This window comes from Urocitellus parryii, chromosome 7 (assembly GCF_045843805.1).
Source record: "Urocitellus parryii isolate mUroPar1 chromosome 7, mUroPar1.hap1, whole genome shotgun sequence".
In the NCBI taxonomy this organism is placed as follows: Eukaryota; Metazoa; Chordata; class Mammalia; order Rodentia; family Sciuridae; genus Urocitellus; species Urocitellus parryii.
This window is the reverse complement of record NC_135537.1, coordinates 56,363,069-56,383,907: the sequence shown is the minus strand read 5'-3', so window position 1 is coordinate 56,383,907 and position 20,839 is coordinate 56,363,069.

Below are 20,839 nucleotides of genomic sequence, written 5' to 3'. Positions count from 1 at the left end.
TGAAAATTTAATCGAGTGTATATTTCATGAATAGGAATTTTATTTTCTATTTATAAAATACAAACACATTTTTGGTTTTGTTTACTTTTTATTTCATTTTATTATTATTATTGTTTTGTTGTACCAGGTATTGAACCCAGGCAGGGGTGCGTAATCACTGAGCCACATCCCAGCCTTTATTTTTTATTTTGGGTCTTGCTAAATTGCTTAGGGTCTCCATAAATTGATGAGGCTGGCTTTGAATTCATCCTGCCTCAGCCTCCTGAGGCTCTGAGATTATAGGCCTGCCCCACTGAGCCCAGCTTTTTTTTTTTTTTTTTTTTTGGTGATATTTAAACATTTTTACTCCAGCTAGTCTGCTATAACAAAATATCATAAATTTGGCAGCTTAAAAACAACAGAAACTTATTTCCCACATTTCTCAACCTTGGGAAGCTAAGATCATGGCACTAATTTATAGAGGGTGCACTTTCTTGCTTGTTCTCACAAGAGGAAGGGAGAGGGAACTTTCTGGGGCCTAGTTTATAAGGGCACTAATAAAATTCATGAAGGTTCAACCTTCGGTGCCTACCACTTCCCAGTGTCCTCACCCCTAATAATCACATTGACGTGGTATTAGCATTTGCATTTCTGGTTTCCCGTGGGCACATTCATTCAGACCATAACAAACACCATTAAGATGTAAAATTAAAATTTGGTCGCAGTGAGGCTCTAATTTCTCCACAAACAGAAAACATGTCTGCCTTAGGAATTATTACTAATGATTTTTGTTTTAATAACTACAGTCAGGGAATTTGTAATATATTTTTATATACTGTACTGCCAAAAATGCTGGAAAAAGAGGAACTGATGTTCTCAGCATATTTTAAAAATATAGATGAGGAAATTTATTGCTTTTATATGAAACAGTTTTTTAGGTAATAGAAATGGATAATTTATTGTGAAATAACAATTCATTTTATAAATATAAAATTATTTTTATAAATTTCATTGTTGAAAATCAAAAATAAGTAGATTTTTAAAATGTTAAATTATCATGAAATTAAAGTATTTCTAAACTATGATACTTTGAACTTTCTAAATAAAAACTGAGAAAAAATAATTGAAATGGAGTGTTTCAATTAATTATCAGAAGTGATTTTTTAATTTTAGATACTGATAGTATCTTTTATATGGTGATTTAATTTAATTTATATGGAGTCTAACACTAGTTGCCAGAGGTCAAGGAAAAAATTAAAATTAGCATATCTTTAAATAATTGCAGAATTGGATGACAATAGAAGAGACAATTCTCACATTTATGCTTTTATTGTGTAGTTTTGCTTGCCTTTTGGTTTTGTCACAGTAACTAAAATATACCACCTAAATTGATTTAATCTCTATGTGGATCCTTTGGCACACAAATTGTGAACCTAGATGTTTTAATTGCTGGTACCTTCTGTTCATATTTAAAATTTCCATGAAATTTATATATCATGAGGACTGGCATATTTTATTTTTATAGTTTTCTACTATTTTATTTTATTTTTATTATTATCAGGTGTATGCATGTATCATGCAAAAGACAAATTGCATTTAAGGTTTGTAATGTAAACTTGTAACCCTGTTTCCTGGGACTCCTCTTTTTACCATGTTCTCTTCTGCCATAATAGCATTCAAATACTGGAGCTGTTTTGTCTGGTATTTTTTTCTTCATAATTTAAAAACACATTTATATCATACTTTTTTCTCTTTTTAAGTTTCAGACCTTACCTGCTAACTTTCTTTTTTCTGTCTTTGGTGCTGGTAATTGCCTTTTGTATACCCGGCAAGCGCTCTACCACAGAGCTATGCCCCAGCTTCAATATTTTTAAAAATACATATTTTAATTTACATTAGAAGTTACTATTTAAATTATTTCAAACCATCTTTTAAAATACACAAAAAAACAGTTTTAATATCTCTTTTAATAGAGTATAGGAGATACATTCTAATTTCATAGAGTGAGAGGAGAAGGAACAGTCCTCACTGAGTCAGAAGAACACAAATTAAAGACAACACATTGAGTGTATTAATACTGTCATTGAATGCAATTTGACTACCATTTCAGCATACTAATCTCAGAGTCTAATTTTGAGGAAACCCAACCTCAAACAATATAGATCATTCATTTGTATTTGTATATCATTAAAAATAGTTTAATAATGCAGTTCATCAAAATATGAATTTTGTGTCATCAAAAAATCAAATTAGTAAAAATCAGTTTTATGAAGTATAGATTACACTGGCATCAGAATTCAAATTTATAAAGTAACACAATGAGAAACATTTAGGCCAAAATGCTGAAAAACTATGAAACGGTCCTGATTATAATTCATTTCCAGGAAAACTACAGTATCAAAGATAGATGAAGGAGGGAAAAACATAGATATTGAGTATGGATGAGCCTCACCTACAGATGTTTGCAAATAGCAATTAACATGGAAAAGTTGGCTGGACCTGAGTTTGGTTAGAAGAAAATATTGTAGTTAAGGATTTCATAATGGAAGAGTCCCACATAACAAATGTCTAGCTTCATTCCTTGCACAGGTTATTTCTTCTGCCTTCTCCTTTTCTTTGATCTACTGACTTGCTTCTACTTGTCCTTCAAGATTTCAGTTAATGTGTCACACTCAACCCTTCTGTGAAACTTTCTACAAGCTTCTCATCGTCTTTTCTCCTGCCACACCATTTGTTCCACTTACTTCTATTTATAGTGTTTATTTCTTTGTTGTTGTTTAATGCAAATTACAGTAAATCCCAGGTGAGCAGGGATCACAGTGGATACATTTCTGAATTTCCAAGGTGAAAAGAGTTCCCAGCAATAATTAAATGAGCAATTGTAATTTCTAAATGAGATGATTAGTCATAATTTAAAATTATATTTCATTAGTAAAGATCAACAAAAAATACAATGAATTATTTTTAGATAATTATATCTATTTTAATTAGATAATGTATTTGTCATGTTATTTTTTTGTAAATGAAAATAAAAATAGTTAAAAATGACTCAATTTTTTACTAGTTGAAATATTGTCACTAATTCATGTCTATTACTTATTTGTTTTAGATATACCACAGTTTATTTAACCATTCACCTATTGTAAACATTTCATAATTTTACAATCCATTTTGGGTTAATTTTTGTTTAACATGTGAGGATTAGTTTGTTTTATTTTGTTTTGTTTTGTTTTAATAAGACATGGTATATTTTAGAGAAGGAACCATGTGCTGCTGAGAAGAAAGTATATTTGCTCATTGATGGATGAAACATTCTATATATGTCTGTTAAGTCTAAGTTATTGATTGTATTATTTAGTTCTATAGTTTCCTTATTTAGTTTTTGTTTAGAAGATCTGTCCAATAGTGGGAGAGGTGTTAAAGTCACCCAATATTATTGTACTGTGGTCTATTTGACTCTTGACATTGAGAAAGGTTGTTTGATGTACATAGATGCTCCATTGTTTGGAGAATGCATATTTATAATTGTTATTTCCTGCTTATATATACTTCCCTTAAGAAGTATGAAATGTCCTTCTTTGTCTCTTCTGATTAACTTTGGTTTGAAGTTTACTTCATCTGAAATGAGAATGGATTGTTTACGTAATCCACATGAGTGATAAGTTTTTCCCTTCCTTTCACCTTCAGCCTGTGGATGTCTTTGCCCATGAAGTGAGTCTCCTGAAGATAGCATATTGTTGGTTCTTGCTTTTTAATCCAATCTGCCAGTCTAGGTCTTTTGATTGATGAGTTTAGGCTGTTAACATTCAAGGTTATTATTGAGATATGATTTGTATTCTCTGTCATTTTGATTTACTTCTGTTTTTTGATTTGTTTTAGTTTCTCATTTGGTTGAATGTCACTTTAGTGTGGATCCTCCCTTTGTTGGTTTTCACTTTTTGTTTCCATTTCATCCTCAAGGAATATTTTGTTGAGAGTGCTCTGTAGTGTAGGCTTTCTAGTTGTGAATTCTTTGTTTAATCATGGAATGTTTTAATTTCATGTTCAAATCTGAAACTTAATTTTCTGGATATAAAATTCTTGGTTGGCATCCATTTTTTTTCAAATCTTGAAATATATTATTCCAGGACCTCCTAGCTTTGAAGGTCTGGGCTGAGAAGTCAGTTGAGATCCGAACTGGTTTCCCCCTATATGTAATTTGATTTTTTTTTTCTCTCACAGCTTTTAAGATTTTACCTTTATTTTCTGTGTTAGTCATTCTCATTATAATGTGTCTTGGTGTGGGTCTGCTGTAATTTTTTAATTTTGGTGTCCTGTAAGCCTCTTGTAATTTGATCTTCCATTCCATTATTTAGATTTGGGAAATTTTCTGTTATTTATGTTATTGAAAATATTTTGCATTCTTTTGGTTTATATCTCTGTTCCTTCATCTATTCTGATAACTCTTAAATTTGGTCTTTTCATGTTAATCCATAATTTTTGGATGTTCTATTCATAGCTTCTTATCATCTCCTTCGAATATTCAACTCTACTTTCAAGGTTATATATTTTATCTTCATTTTCTGATGTTCTATCTTCCAAGTGGTCTAATCTGTTGGTGATGCTTTCTATTGAATTATTAATTGGGTATACTGATTCCTTCATTTCGAGGATTTCTGTGTTTTTTTCTTCTTCACAATCTCTAACTCTTTATTGAAGTGGTCTTTCACTTCATGAATTTTTTCCTTTGGTTTCATTCCTTATACTATCTTTACTATACTTACTATAGTAACCTTACTATTTTATCCTTTACTTCATACATCAGCTCAACTATATGCAATCTGAACTCCTTCGTGGATATTTCTTCTACTGTTTGATCAGTGGCTTATGTTGTTGAAGCATCTTGGTTTGTTTGGAATGCTTTATTCCCTTGTTTTTTTTTTCATGTTGTTGGTGTGTTTTCCCACCTAAAAGTATGGATCTAAGGCAGGATAAATTCTGTTAACCTTAGTGTCCCTGAAGGTTTCCAACATTTTGCCTTTACTGGTAAGACTAATATCAAAAGCACCCAGTGAACAAGATACATAGCCTGAAACTAACAGCTCCCACTAAGGCATCTACTGCTTTCTCGCATTGAACCAAAATGATGAGTTCAATAACTATCTATAGTATAAACAGAAAATTTGTTAAAATGATTTAGAATTTCAAATGGGATGAGAGAACAGAGGTAGTGTAGTATGCAATATTCACAAGGGAGGAAGAAAGAAGCTAGAAATAAAAATTCACAGGAAGAGTGGTAGAGTAGACAACAGAGATTGACTATTGGTTGGAGAAAAGTTGGAAAGAAAATATACAAGAGAGGGAAGAATATGAACAGAGGAAAAATTAAAGACATAAGAATACAATAGAAATGCAAAACACCAATCATATATCATTGTCCTCCACACACTGATGCATAAAAAACATCCTGTTGCAAATATGGTAGAGAAATCAGTGAATCAAAAAATAAAATAAGTCTTTCTGGAAAGTTGAACTGTCTCTGTCAGTGTTCAACAGTTTCTCAGCCCTGTCTGTCTCTGACATCTCTTGGGATTACCAAACCTAGATTAGCCCTTGCAAAACCAGTCTCTATCCCCCTGATTTGGGCTTCAGATACCTCAGGCTGGGCCACCCTGCAGTCCCGAGATCTCAGTGCTGTTCCTACTTGCAGAGAGACCACCAGAAATACACTCATGCAAAGGAGCAACTCCCAGATGCAGCAGCAAGACAAGGGCCACCAGCACTCTCAGCAGGAGGACCCCAGGGGCCTCCAAACCTGCAGGCACCTCAACACTGGACCTGCATGTCCCAGCTGGAGTCCCCAGACAGAGGCTTTCATGGTGGTAGACCTGCTGGCAACCAGGCCCTACCAGGTGTCACAAAATGGGTGCAACAACATGCAACCAAATCTAGAGTCTCCCTGAAGCAGTCCTCTAGGCTGTGGTAACTGTGGTAGTGGTGGTGGTTGGGTGGTTGTTGGCAGCAGGCGGCTGTGGCTGCAGCTGTGGGGGCAGCATGTCATGGTGATCTCCAGGGGTCAGCAGCAGTGTCGTCTTCAGTTGCAGGGCAGCAGTTTCTTCTATGGCAGTAGCATCCAGAAAGAAGACCTCCAGGCGATCTCAGGCTTGCAGCAGCGGAATCAGAAGCAGCAGTAATGACAGCAGTGGCACAAGCGGAGGTTGATTGACAGAAAACCTCAGGTTCAGCAGCAGCGACCACAGAGGTACCCAGGGAATTCACATATGACATAACTGAGGCCGTGCCCAGAAAAGAGAAGTCACTCCCAGCTCACAGTGACTTCTGTGGCAGCCCAGAAAGAAGACCTCTAGGCGATCTCAGGCTGGCAGCAGCGGAATCAGAGACAGAAATCTCTTACTTATTTTTAATTTCAACTTCTGTTCTCTTTTTTAGAATATAAATTTTATAAAAGTGTATCTTGCAACACAGTATTATATTTTTATATGGCAAAAGCAGCATTAAAATAAGAAGTGATTTTATTTAACTTTCTTCTTACAGTATATCAGACATTTTCACGTTCATTTAATCTGAAATATCATTCACACTTGTCATTCTCCTGCCTGTATTAGACATTAGAATCACAGGTAGCTTAATAAATGCTAGTTTGATGTTGTCTATTTATTTTACTTTTTAAAAAACTTATGGAATAACAAAGATTTAGTACAGTGATAATGTAGAAAAAAAATTAAAACCTATTTGCCCTAATATAATAACAGTAAAAGACAGAAATGAATAAAGTTAATTATAAGTCATTTTTATTTATAAATCATCATTATGCTTGCACTATATAAGAATTCAACTTAAATACAAAGATTTAGTGAACTGTTAAGTGGCAGATAAATAGGATCAGAAGTGCCTTTCAAAACCCATAGTGGTGTTTATTTAGAAAAACTCTGATTTTTGTCTAGAGTTGAACTGTTTTGTCTAAAGAATGAAGTTTTGTGTTGTACTGATGGTGGTAATGCTGAGGATCAAACCCAGGGCCACGACCATTAAAGAAAAGACATTCATGACATCACCAGATACACAACTGGATATTTCAGTAGCATAAAATATTACTTTTCTGTATCCCCATAGAATTGCCTCTATATTTCTCGGCAGATTCTTCCAATAAATCATAGTAGTTCTAGAATAAAAAATGAAAACAAGAGGAATTTTAATATAAGCATCATTAATACTTCACAAATATTTATTTTGTACATGCTATGGTCAAGAAATGCATTAAGTAGGATGTGCTCAGAAGCACAAAGATAAATGACATATTTTTGTTCTGTAGGTGTTTGAAATCTAGTGAGAATGATTGACACTTTATTAATATTCATATTAGAGAATACAGAAAATGTTAGGACACAGGGTACCTTAGAATTTAAGAATTCAGTCTTGGCTTAGATTTAAATGTGGATTCCAGTTTGCAACACCTGAAAAGGTCTTCAGAAGTTCTTCCAGAGTATAAACTTCAGAGCAAAGTAGAACAAAACAAACAAACAAAGGATTATTTACAGTACTACCATCAGTTATGCTGCTTTAGGGTGAATGGATAAAGTTTGTAAAATGTGCTTTTCATGGAATCTGTTGGTCAGTAAGCATTAAAGAAAAGAAATTGTCATTATTATTAAAGAGACAAGCAATGAAACCTGAGAGCAAGATCAATTATTTTTGAGTATGCATACTGAGATGCTTAATAGAGGATATACTATTTGAGTTATGATTATAAATAGCATTTGGATATTGACAATATTGGAAAGAATTGGGAAATATATTTTTGATTGAGGGAAATAAAACCAAAGACATGGAGAATGTGATATTTGAGGAAAATTGTGAATAGACGACTGCAATCAATTCATGGGGAAAATATTTTCAAAAATAAGATATCAATAAGAGGATAGCTGCAGAACCATGAGAATGAAGCTGTAATAGTTACAGAGATTAATCACAGATGAAACTATGATTTCAAGTTTAAGAAAGAATCCAGGAGGATACTATAATTACTTTTCAATTTCAAAAATCTACTAATAGAAAAGGCACATACAATGTAGGAATAACATCTTAAAATTTATTTTAATACTGCATGAGAAGTATTTATCTTCATGGCTACATTTGATTGAAATAAGTTATCAAAATCATGATCAAATGCAAATTTTCCATAGTTGTCTTGTTTGTTTTTACTTGTATGTATTCTTTCCATTTGTTTCTCAGAACATATGTGGCAGGAATTTCTATTTCAAATATCATTTTGAAACATGCCATTTATGGTAAATCATCTTACTAATGCACTGAGGTAAATTTTAAGAGCTTGGACTAGCAAATCCATTTTTTACCAGTTAAATAAATTATTGAATTATATTCATCATTAAAAAAGTGATTCTTACAATTTGATACTCATCATAGTTTGAATATATAAAATAATTCCTTAAACAAGTTACATAGGTTTCATAAGGTACTCTAATATATGACACTGCTATTTTCATAGTTGAGTTAAGCCTTGCAATAGGTACATAAACTACCCAAAGAATGACTGACCAAAAGCTTATAAACCTGACTATAAACATCATAACTATTGAACCGTGAAGTGAAAAACAAATAAGTTGTGTAACATCTATCTATCTATCTATCTATATCTATTTTTTTCTTTTTTTGTACCAGAGATCGAACTCAGGGGTGCTTAGCCACTGAGCCATATCCCAAGCTCTTTGTATTTTTTATTTTGAGATAGGATCTTGCCAAGTTGCTTAGGACCTTGCTAAGCTCCTGAGGCTGACTTTGAACTTGGGATTCTCTTACCTCAGCCTTCTGAGCAGCTGGGATTTCAGGTGTGCACCATCATGCCCAGTTGCAGCATGAGGTTTTTTTTGTTGTTTTTTGTTTTTTTAATCTGTAAGTAATAATTTAAAAGGGAACATGCCACATGTACTTCCATTTTTGGTTAAATAAGAAAAGCCTGATTGGAAAGGCAATGCTAGAGATCAAGGAAGTGGTTAATTCTTGTGTAGGAACTGATGACATTCCTGAAACAGGTAGGGAGAATCACTTCAAGGACACAAGCCAGGGGTTCAAATTTCATGTGGCAATACTTAAGATACAGACAGTCTGTGTGATATGATCTGTATTCTTGCTGCTCTAAGTGCCATAAATAATTACACAGGTGCAATTTCAAGAGTGCTATAAATGAGAATAACTCTGATTCTTACAGGTTGGGAATATTCTGTAATTGCAGAAAGCTCAAAGTGCTTGTCTTACATGGATTTTGATATCTGGCCAAGTATTCACAGCAATTCACTCTGGGGCCAAGACTGTTTCCTGACTCCCAGGTAGATTTCAGATAAGATTAGATGCAGAGAGAGAATGGCCTTCTCTGGAAAACTATTTCAAAAATTGAGAAAATCATTTCTTGAAATGTGTGTAGTGTATTTGAACAGAAAAATAAAATTAGTGGCAATATATTTTTAAAATGGTTATGTTTGCTTAAATTACATTTTCATTTACAATTCATCAGTGAAAATACTTTGGTTTGTTTAAATACATGTTATGAAAGAGGTAGTTGTGGTTTTTCCTTTAATTGTTTAACACAACAAAATATTTTGGCAACCTATAAAATTGGACTAAGATGTTTAGATAGAATTAGAAATGTTCTATTGGAAATTTAGATTTACGTATCATAAGGAAACCTAAATGATTTTGGCATTTCAAATTGTTTCTCATTAGTCAGAGTGCAGTGTAAATTCCATGCCCCACCAAGCCCTACCTAAAATACGCATTCTCTCTCCAACCTCATCATTCCCTTTGGACCCCCTTCATCCATTCTCATCATCACCATCCTCATCCTCGTTTTCATTATCCTCATTACTATGTTGCTTATTGGAATTCAAGGCTTTGACCTTATGTTTTTTTCCTCTTGCTTAGAATAATATTCATATGGTGAACACATCGAAACAGCTCATGTTACAACTCTTCAGACACCTCTTCAGGGAGACTTTACTGGCTCTTTCTTGAATCAATTTTCTTTCTTCTTTCTTTTGCTCCTTCCTTTCTTTCTCTCCTTCCTTCCTTCTCTCCATCCCTCACACCTTCTTCCTTCCTTCCTTCCTTCCTTCCTTCCTTCCTTCCTTCCTTCCTTCCTTCCTTCCTTCCTTTTCTCCCTCCCTCTCCTTCCTTTCTTCCTTCCTTCTCTCTCCCTGCCTGCCCCCCTGCCCCGCCTCTTTCTTTTCTCTCTTGATGTTTTGGTGCTGAAATTGAATAGAGAGCCCCTCTCATGCTTAGCCTGCATTCTACCACTGAGCTGTACCCTAGTCTTTTGTTCTCTCTCTCTCTCTCTCTCTCTCTCTCTCTCTCTCTCTCTCTCTCTCTCTCTCCATAACTGCCAAATTTTACGGTAGTTTATGGAATTGAAAGCCAAAGGAAATATAAATTGTCATCTCTTCTTTGAAATTTCTTCTTGCAACAAAGCCTGACCTAACCAGAAATAGATATGGAGGCAGGGGATGTAATCATTGTGAAAAACATTAGAGCACTCTGTTCATAACAAGGCCTGCCCTCAATAGAAACTGTTCTACCAGAGTCAAACCTAGTGAAATTTTATCAGTATCTAATTGACCTGGTAGAAGAGAATACTCAGTTCCAGTTTGCTCTGGGTTTCCATGTGTGGGGAATGGAAATATTCAACTCTAGCTTTCTCAGGCAATCCTTGAAAAGAGTGGGGATTAAGAAGCATTTGTGAAATTCATAGTCCAATGTCATAAGCTTACTATAAAACTAAGAACTAACCATAGAACTATAGAAATATCCCTCTGACATTTCTGTTACTATTTACTATAGTTTTAGATCCAATAAAGCATTTGGATGCTTTCAATGAAATATTGCAGGTCATCGTAACAGGCAAAAACACAGTTTGAGAAGGTAGACCAAGCAACAGAACCACAGATAGGTCAGAGATGATGGGAGGAATAGAGTTTGATTTACAACAACTATGACTAATATGCTAAATGTTCTAATGAAAACAGTAGACAATATACAAGAACATTTGAATGATATAAGATCAGCGGTAGAAATTTTAAGAAAACATCAAAAAGAATTACTGAATATACAGAAACAATATAACAGAAAAGAAAAATGCCTCTGATGGGCTCCATAGTATATGGGCATGGTTGAGGAAAGAATCTTTGAGCAAAGACTTGTCAGTCGCAATACCGAGTAACTAAACTGAAAAACAAAGAGAAAAAAGACTGAAGAACAAAGTAAGATAATATAAGAGCATATGAAAGAATTATGAGACAATTACATGAAATGTAGCATGTATATTAAAGGAATAACAAAAGAAGAAGAGACATAGGAGCAGAAGAATTATTTGATGTAATCATGAACAGAATTTCCCCAAAATTAATGTCAAGTACAAAAAAACAGACCAAGAAAGCTCAGAAAATTTCGACCAGGAAAAATGCCAAGAGAACTACACCTAGGCTTTTTATATTTAAACTAAAGAAGACCAAAAATAAAGGGGGAAAAAAAGAAACCTTCCAAAAAGCCATTTTACTAACAGAGGAGCAAAGATAAATTTTACATATGACTGCCCAGAAGCCATGCAAACAAGAAAGGGGTATAGAGATATTTCAAATGTTGACAGAAATGAAATCCTCATTAATTTAGAATTTGTATCTTACAAAGTTACTGTTCAAAAAGAGAAAGAGAAATACACACTCAGACAAATAAAATTTGAGAGAATGCATTGTCTGTTGGCCTTCCTTGAAAGAAATATTGAAAGTTCTTCAGATAAAGGAAAAGTAACATGGGTCAGAAATTGGGGGCCTACATAAAGGAAGGAATTAGAGAAGGAATAAAAGAAAAAAAATTTAAAAAAACTTTTTTAAATTATAAAGCTGAGACACAGATTTACTTGAACTTTAATGTTTTTGCTCAGTAAGGAAGGAAGTAAATACCAAATTTAATAATAAAGGAGATTTCACCTGCCTTTCAGTGGCATAGCTCCTAGAGAATCTGAAGGGAATTTTTCATTTGCAATTCTCTGTTTCAGGGGCACTGTATCTTTTTGAGTATCTGATAATTCTTAATGTGATTTTAATTCATAAAGGGTTATCTTATAAATTTCATTTTTCCTTAAGTCTGATTTTAAAGCTTAATTTTCAAACAAGATGCAATGGATTGTATAATTTACAAAATGTTCAATATGAATTTATTTTTGTTCATAATATCTATACAATTTTATATAGCTTACACAAATGAGCTCATCCTTAGTGGGTTGTTGTTGTTGTTTTCTTCATACCAGTGATTGAACCAAGAAACACTTAACCACTGAACCAGAGTTTTTTTTGTTTGTTTGTTTGTTTTTACTTTGAGACAGTCTCACTAAGATGCTTAAGGCCTTGGTAAATTCCTGAGGCTGGCTTTGAACTTGTGATCCTCCTGTCTCAGCCTTCTAAGTCTCTGGGATTACAGGTGTGAGCCACCATGCCCAGCTGAGCTGGTGTTTTTTAAAGGATATTTAGATCAAATTCCTTGTGGGCAGAAATACTTTCTTGTTCAGTCTTATATAACTACTACTTAATGTAGTGTTTGGCAGATGTTCAATGACTATTTGCTAAATAATAAATAACTGCCAGCATATACCAGTAACTTTGAATAAAGTGCTACAGTTTGCAGCATTTCAAATGGTCATATCTACCTGCTTTATAAGCACATCTTCAGGTAGATGAAAACAGTGTAGTTTGGTTTTCAAATTCTGTGCCTGTTTGAGTAGAAGTTGACCCAAACATGAATGAAAAGAACACAAGGACACTATGCTTGGGAGGGAAAAAAGTGAAAGCTGATAGGTCCATTAATTGTGGGGAAGAAATGGGTGGATATTAAGAAGTGGAGCAATGTGGAAGGTCTGATGCAGTACAGACTTTGATAGTAGCTGTTAATAATAAATGTAAATGTTGTCTGGTGGCTGATGCTCTTATTGGGTGGGATATATAGCAGCAGGGGTGAGAAAAGAGAGAATGACTTTATCTCTCCATAGTCCCTGCTTTTACAGGAGAATAGGATGACAATAATAAAATACTTCTGGAGGCTGGAAATTGAGATCAAGACACCAGCATGATTGGGCCCTGGAAGGACCCATTCTCAGAGTTGCAGATGCTAATTTCTTATTGTCTCCTTACATAATGGAAAGAGAAAATAGGTTTCTTTTATTTCTTCTTATTTTTAATCAATTTTTAAGTACATGAAAATGAAAATATAACTTAACTTGTGAGATGAGAAGAAACAGTACTTAGAAGGAAATTTGTGGCACTGAACACACATATTAGAAAACAATAAAGACCAATCTGGCCATACTACCCAAAGCACTACACAGATTCAGTGCAATTTCAACTAAAATCTTAACATCATTCCTTATAGAAGTAGAGAAAGCAATTATGGAATTTATTTGGAAAAATAAGAGACCCAGAATAGCCAAAGCAATCCTTAGCAAGAAGAGTGAATCAGGAGGCATCACAACACCAGACTTTAAACTGTACTACAGAGCAATAGTAACAAAAGTGGAATGGTATTGGCACCAAAATAGACATGTAGACCAATGGTACAGAGTAGAAGACACAGAGACAAACCCACATAAATATATTTATCTCATATTAGACAAAGATTCCAAAAACATACATTGGAGAAAAGATAGCCTCTTCAACAAATGGTGCTGGGAAAACTAAAAATCCCTATGCAGCAAAATGAAACTAAGCTCCTATCTCTCATTATGCACAAAGCTCAACTCAAAGTGGATCAAGGACCTAGGAATTAGACCAGGGACCCTGTGCCTAATAGAAGAAAAAGTAGGCCCAATTCTTCATCATGTCAGATTAGGCCCCAACTTCTTTAACAATACTCCTAAAGCACAAGAAATAAAAAAAAAAAAAAACACGAATAAATACATGGGATGAATTCAAACTAAAAAGCTTCTTCTCAGCAACAGAAACAATCAATGAGTTGAAGGAGAGCCTACATTTGGGGAGCAAATTTTTGCCACATGTATGTCAGATAGAGCACTAATCTCCAGGATATATGAAGAACTCAAAAAAGTTTAACAGCAAAGAAACAACCTAATAAATAAATGGGCTAAGGAACTGAACAGACACTTCCCAGAAGAAGAAATACAATTGATTGACAAATATATGAAAAAATGTTCAACATCTCTAGTAATCAGAGAAATGCAAAGCAAAACTATTCTAAGATTTCTTCTCACTCCAGTCAGAATGGCAGTCATCAAGAATACAAGCAACAATAAGAGTTGGCAAGGATGTGGTGGAAAAGGCAAAGGCACAATCATACACTGCTGGTGGGACTGCAAATTGGTGCAGCAATATGGAAACCATATTGCTTATGGAGATTTCTTAGAAAACTTGGAATGGAACCACCATTTGATCCAGCTGTCCTACTCCTCAGTCTATACCCTAAAGATTTTAAAACAGCATACTACAGTAATGCAGCCACTTAAATGTTTATAGCAGCACAATTCACAATTGCTAAACTGAGGAAGCAACTTACATGACCTTCAATAGATGAATGGATAAAGAAACTGTGGTATATATACACAATGGAATATTACTTAGCATTAAAAGAGAATAAAATTATGGCATTTGCAGGTAAGTGGATGGAATTAGAGAATATTATACTAAGTGAAATATGCCAATCTCAAAAAAAAAAAACCAGGGCCCAATGTTTTCTCTGATAAGTTGATGCTAATCCATATGGTGGAATAGGTGTGTGGGATAAGTAGAGGAACTTTGGATGAGGCAAAGGGGAGGGGAGGAGGGGTCAAAGGGGTAGAAAAGACAGTGGAATGAGACAGACATCATTACCCTAGGCAAATGTATGATTACATAGATGGTGTGACTCTACTTCATGCCCAACTAGAGAAGTGAAAAATTCTGCTCCATTTGTGTAGAATGAAACAAAGAGCTTTCTACTGTTATGTATAACTGATTAGAAGAGAGAAAGAAAGAAAGAAAGAAATAAAGAAAGAAAGAAAGAAAGAAAGAAAGAAAGGAAAGAAAAAAAGAAAGAAAGGAAAGAAAAAAAGAAAGGAAGAAAGAAAAAAAGATCAGCTTGGTATGTTGGCACATGTCTGTAGTCCCAGCAAGTCAGAAAGCTGAGGCAGGAGGATGCAAGTTCAAAGGCTTACTTAGTAACTTAGTGAGGTTCCTAAACAACTTAGCAAGACCTTATCTCAAATTAAAAAAATAAATAAATAAAAAGGGTTGAGGACTATCTCAGTGGTAAAGCACCCCTGGGTTTAATTCTCAGTACCAAGAAAATAATCAGAATCAATATAGGCTTGTACCTTTAAAAAGTAGGAAAACTATTAAATAAAAGTGAAGAGAAGAAATAACAAAAATTTAGTAATAATCCATAAAATTGAAATAGGATAGAAAATGTCTATCTCACCGGGGTGCAGTGGCACAAGCCAGTAATTCTAGTGATTAGGAATTCTGAGGCAGGAGGATTTCAAGTTCAAAGCCAGCCTCAGCAACTTAGCAAGGCCCTAAGCAACTTAGTGATACCCTGTCTCAAACTGAAAAATTTAAAAAGAGGTTTGGGATGTGGCTAAATGGTTAATTGTCCCTGTTTTTAATCCCTGGTACAAAACTAAAAACAGACATACAAACAAAAAATCCTAAAAAACACATAAAGAACATGCCTATATTGCTGTAAAGGGAGTGTGATGCTTTGGGTGAGGTCTCAGAAGATGAGAAGACTGGGAAACTAACTACTGAGAGACTGGTTAAGTGATGGTGACCAGAAAGCTGATCAAAAGTTTGACAGTAATGGCCATGCAGAGGTGGTATTAGATAGAAATGAGGACTATTCTATTGAAAGTTGAAGCCAAGGTCACACTTGTTACACCATTGCAAATAATCTTGCTGCATTGTATTTATGTTCTAAGAACTTTATGGAAGACAGAATTTTAAAGCAATTATACTCTTTGACATAGGAAATATCTCAACAGCAAAGCATTCAGGTACTGCATAGGTGCTTTTGGACTTTTCAGTGCCACCTTGGAGCAAATAGGAGAATTCTGATAGCTGGAAAAATTTACTGTCCAGCTGCGAAAGAGCAAAGAAAAAGCACAAGAAAAAGAAAGGGAAAAGAGAGGCTCAGCAACCACTACCTAAAGAGAATAGCCCAGATAAACGGAATCCAAATTAGCTAGACCCTGTCTCTGCATAAAATAGTTGTAAAAACGGGCTGGGGATGTGGCTCAAGCGGTAGAGCGCTCGCCTGGCATGCGTGCGGCCCGGGTTCGATCCTCAGCACCACATACAGACAAAGATGTTGTGTCCACCAAAAACTAAAAATAAATAAATAAATAAATAAATAAATATTAAAAAAATGGTGGCAGTTCTTCATTTGCATGAACTCTTTATAAAAAAAAATAGTTGTAAAAAGGGTTGGGGGTGTAGCTCAGTGGTTAAGTGATCCTGGGTTCAATCCCTGGTACCAAAAATAAGTATCCAAGTGCTGTGCAAAAGGTCAATGAAGAAAGGTCTTGAGAGCATCTCAAAAAGCTGTGAAGGCTCCTCCCTCCTCCCATTACAGGTTCAGAGACTTTTGAGGACAGAATGGATTAAGGAAATGAGCCTGGGGTTATCTCCATAGGCTTGCTGTTTCTGGCCACCTTGGGATTCTGCTTTCTGCTTTCTGGTGAAGTGCTTGACAGTTACTCCAGCCACAGTTCAAATGAGCCCAGCAAAAGCTCATGGCATTGCTCTGAAGGGAGCAAGAGGCAGACCTTGGAAGTGTTCTTTCTGCAAGTGTGCAGGATGAAATAGCTATGTGGTGGTGGTGGCTTTTCACCAATTTCTCAAAGGAATGCCTGTGAAGTCAGGCAGAAACTCTTCATAGGATCAGAACAGCCACAGAAATGCTCCATTAGAATGCCTAGCTGAGCTGTGGGAGCAGGCATGTAAGACCATGTTTTCTGCATATCTCTATTTTGTGGTATACAGCATGAATGCTAACACTTAATGATAAAAATATTAGCTTTAAAACGTGGGTTTTTTATTTTTAAATGTTATTATTTTGTCATTTTTTCCCCCAAATAAATGTTGCTTTTCAATATGGGATAATATAAAACCTTGATATGATTTTCTTCTGGCATCTGTTGTCATTCAACTACAATTAATTTTACAAAGATACATTTACTTATTGTGTTATGGAATATACACACCAATAGGAAACCTTGTTTTTTTCAAATGCAAAAATATTTTTTTAAAAACTTCTTAAAGCTAATTAAAACCAATATTGAAAATCAAATTAAAGCACCACTAGTCTTTGCTCTTGCATTAATTATATGGAAAATGTACTCTAAGGAATTTAGGAAATGTAGCAAGCTTTTGCTAGTCTAATGTTTCAGAAATTCATTTAATAGTTACTCTCTCCTTTCCTGACATAGGCTTGTATTTTTCAAAAGAGCATACTTTAAGAAAGCACAATGCACAAAATACCACATCAGGTCACCTTTCAGTGTTAGCAGTTTCATCCCATGTGTACAGTGTGCTCCTAACACCATTTTAGTATTGGCAGCCATGAAAGTTGCACCAAAATTCTTGGAGGTGAGTACTCCAACTACCAAAACCCTGAAAGCACCTAAAAGCACAATAAAACTGGTTTTCAGGGATTAAGGGAAAGTGAAAAAACAAAAACCAAAAAACTCTAGTCTTTGAGTTTGGCAGTCTTTCAGTTTGGAAGGACTTTGCCACTTCCAAGTGCAGTCTGTGTTGCTGAATGACAACTAATGCAAAATAAAATTAAGAAGCAATGATAGTGTAATATTTGAAGTTACACTAAAGTTGAAATTATATCTGAGTGATAAAACTAGAGCTGTAAAAAGGGAAAATTATTCTTAATAATATACTCTAAAATATATTTTTTAAGTTCTTAGTTAGCAGATATTCTTCTTCAACTAGTTATGAGTGTCCTTAGTACTATTTTTCATGTTCCCAATTATATTTCTTAAATCTTCTATAAATTTCTCTTTTTTACTGATGTCCAGTTTTCACTTTCAGATCTTGTAATTTCACCAGTGAATGAGATATACAGTCATACACAACATTCCTACTGAAAGTTGACATGTATTCTAGATCTTCTGAAGCTCCATAGACGTTTCCAAGCTCTTTATTAGTCTCTAAGACAGCCTGAGTTTATTTCCTTAAAATATAGAACATGTTGAATTTTGAAATAAGATACATGAAAAATTAATATTTGGATATAAAAAATGAGCTATTTAAAATGAAATATTTAAACCTCTAAACAGAAATTTTAATATAATGGTGTAAAAAGAAAAAGTCAATGACCTTTCTTAGACAAAATGGAAAATTAGAATGAAAATATAATTCTAGATGAACGTTCCAAAAAGTTCTGTGGCATATTATGGAGAACATCCCCTTCAAATTCTGTGACCAATTATTTCTTCCTCATTGTCCGGTTCATAGACACTACAAGTGTTAACACTTGGTTTCCCAGGTTTATCGGATGAAGATGCAGGAGCACAGAGATTTAGAAAGGCTGTGTCCTGATGACACCATTTGGCAACTCTAGGACTGCCTGCTTCTGGACTCCTTATGTGAAACAATACTTAAAACAAAACACCCCAACTGCGCTGTTTAAGAAAACAAAAAGCAGATATAGAAAATTTTAAGAGTTCTATATAAGTTATAGTCATCAGAGTAGAATAAAGACATTTTTAAATATAAGACAATGCAAAAATTTATGTTCCATGCATTAATTCTTGGGATGCTACAGAAGGCAAATGAGATGGTTAATACAGAAAGTGAATGATGAGACACTATAGCAAACAGGGACCTGACATCTACACTGCTTCATGTAGAAGTCTAGAGGATCATAACCAAAAGCCAGCTACCGAAAACTGTGCAGCAAATTTTGATAATATCATCAGTCCCCTATTAACAGATTTTGATGTGAGTTCTTCAATTTCTTTCTCCAATTCTGCACACCTCAATTTAGCTTTCTGTAATAGCATCATTTACTTCTTGGCAAACTTGATGAGACCTTCCCTGGGCAATGTTTCCAGCTGAAAGATGTTTCCAACTTGTTCTCACTCACATTTCCATGCCAAAAAAGAAATGTCTTTCCACCCTTTAGGCAGCCTTCTGGTCAAACATTCTCTTTACCTTAGATGTACTGGTCCCATGGTGAGGACATCCCATCCTGAACAGGATCCTGCACATCACATGCCTGAACCCAAGACACTCAGTGCTTCCATCTGAGGCCTACTCTGTTTCCAAGTTCTTTTTTATTTTTAATTACTTTCATTTTTTAAAATACCTGATAGCAGAATGCATCACACTTCTTATTACACATATAGAGCATAATTTTTCATATCTCTCTATATAAAGTATGTTGACACCAATTCATGTCTTCATACATGTACTTTGGATAATGATGTCCATCACATTCCACCATCATTGCTAACCCCCTGCCTCCTCCCACCCCTCTGCCCTATCTAGAGTTCCTCTTTTCCTCCCATACTCCCACTCCCTACCCCACAATGAGTGAGTCACCTTATATCAGAGAAAACATTCGCCATTTTTTGAGGGGGATTGGCTAACTTCACTTAGCATTATCTTCTCCAACTGCATCCATTTACCTGCAAATGCTATGATTTTATTCTCTTTTATTGCTGAGTAATATTACATTGTGTATATATGCCACAATTTTTAATCCATTCATCTACTGAAGGGCATTTAGGTTGGCTCCACAGTTTAGCTATTGTGAATTGTGCTGCTATAAACATTGATGTGGCTGTGTCACTGTAGTATGCTGTTTTTAAGTCCTTTGGATATAGACCGAGGAGAGGTATAGCTGGGTTAAATGGTGGTTCCATTCCAAGTTTTCCAAGGAATCTCCATAGTGCTTTCTATATTGGCTGCACCAGTTTGCAGTCCCACCAGCAATGTATGAGTGTGCTTTTTTCCCCACATCCTCGCCAACACGTATTGTTGTTTGTCTTCATGATAGCTGCCATTCTAACTGGAGTAAGATGGTATCTTAGAGTAGTTTGATTTGCATTTTTCTAATTGCTACAGATGATGAGCATTTTTCATATATTTGTTAATTGATTAAATATCCTCTTCTGAGAAGTGTCTGTTTGTGTCCTTGGCCCATTTATTGATTGGGTTATTATTATTTTTTTTGGTATTTAGTTTTTTTTTTTTTTTAGTTCTTTATATACCCTAGAGATTAGTGCTCTATCTGATGTGTGAGGGGTAAAAATTTGCTTCCAAGATGTAGGCTCTCTATTCATCTCATAGATTGTTTCTTTTGCTGAGAAGAAACTTTTTAGTTTGAGTTCATCCATTTATTGATTCTTGGTTTAAATTCTTATGCTATAGGAGTCTTATTAAGGAAGTTGGAGCCTAATCCCATATGATGAAGATTAGGGCCTACTTTTTCTTCTATTAGATGAGAGTCTCTACTTTAATTCCTAGATCCTTGATCCACTTTGAGTTGAGTTTTGTGCACTGTAAGAATTAGGGGTTTAATTTCATTTCGTTGCATATGGATATCTAGTTTTCCCAGCACCATTAGTTGAAGAGGCTATCTTTTCTCCAATGCATGTTTTTGGTGCCTTTGTCTAATATAAGATAATTGTAATTTTGTGGGTTAGTCTCTGTGTCCTGTGTTCTGTACCATTGGTCTACCAGTCTGTTTTGGTGCCAATACCATGCTGTATTTGTTACTATTGCTCTGTAGTATAGTTTAAGTTTTGGTATAGTGATGCCATCTGCTTCACTCTTCCTGCTAAGGATTGCTTTAACTA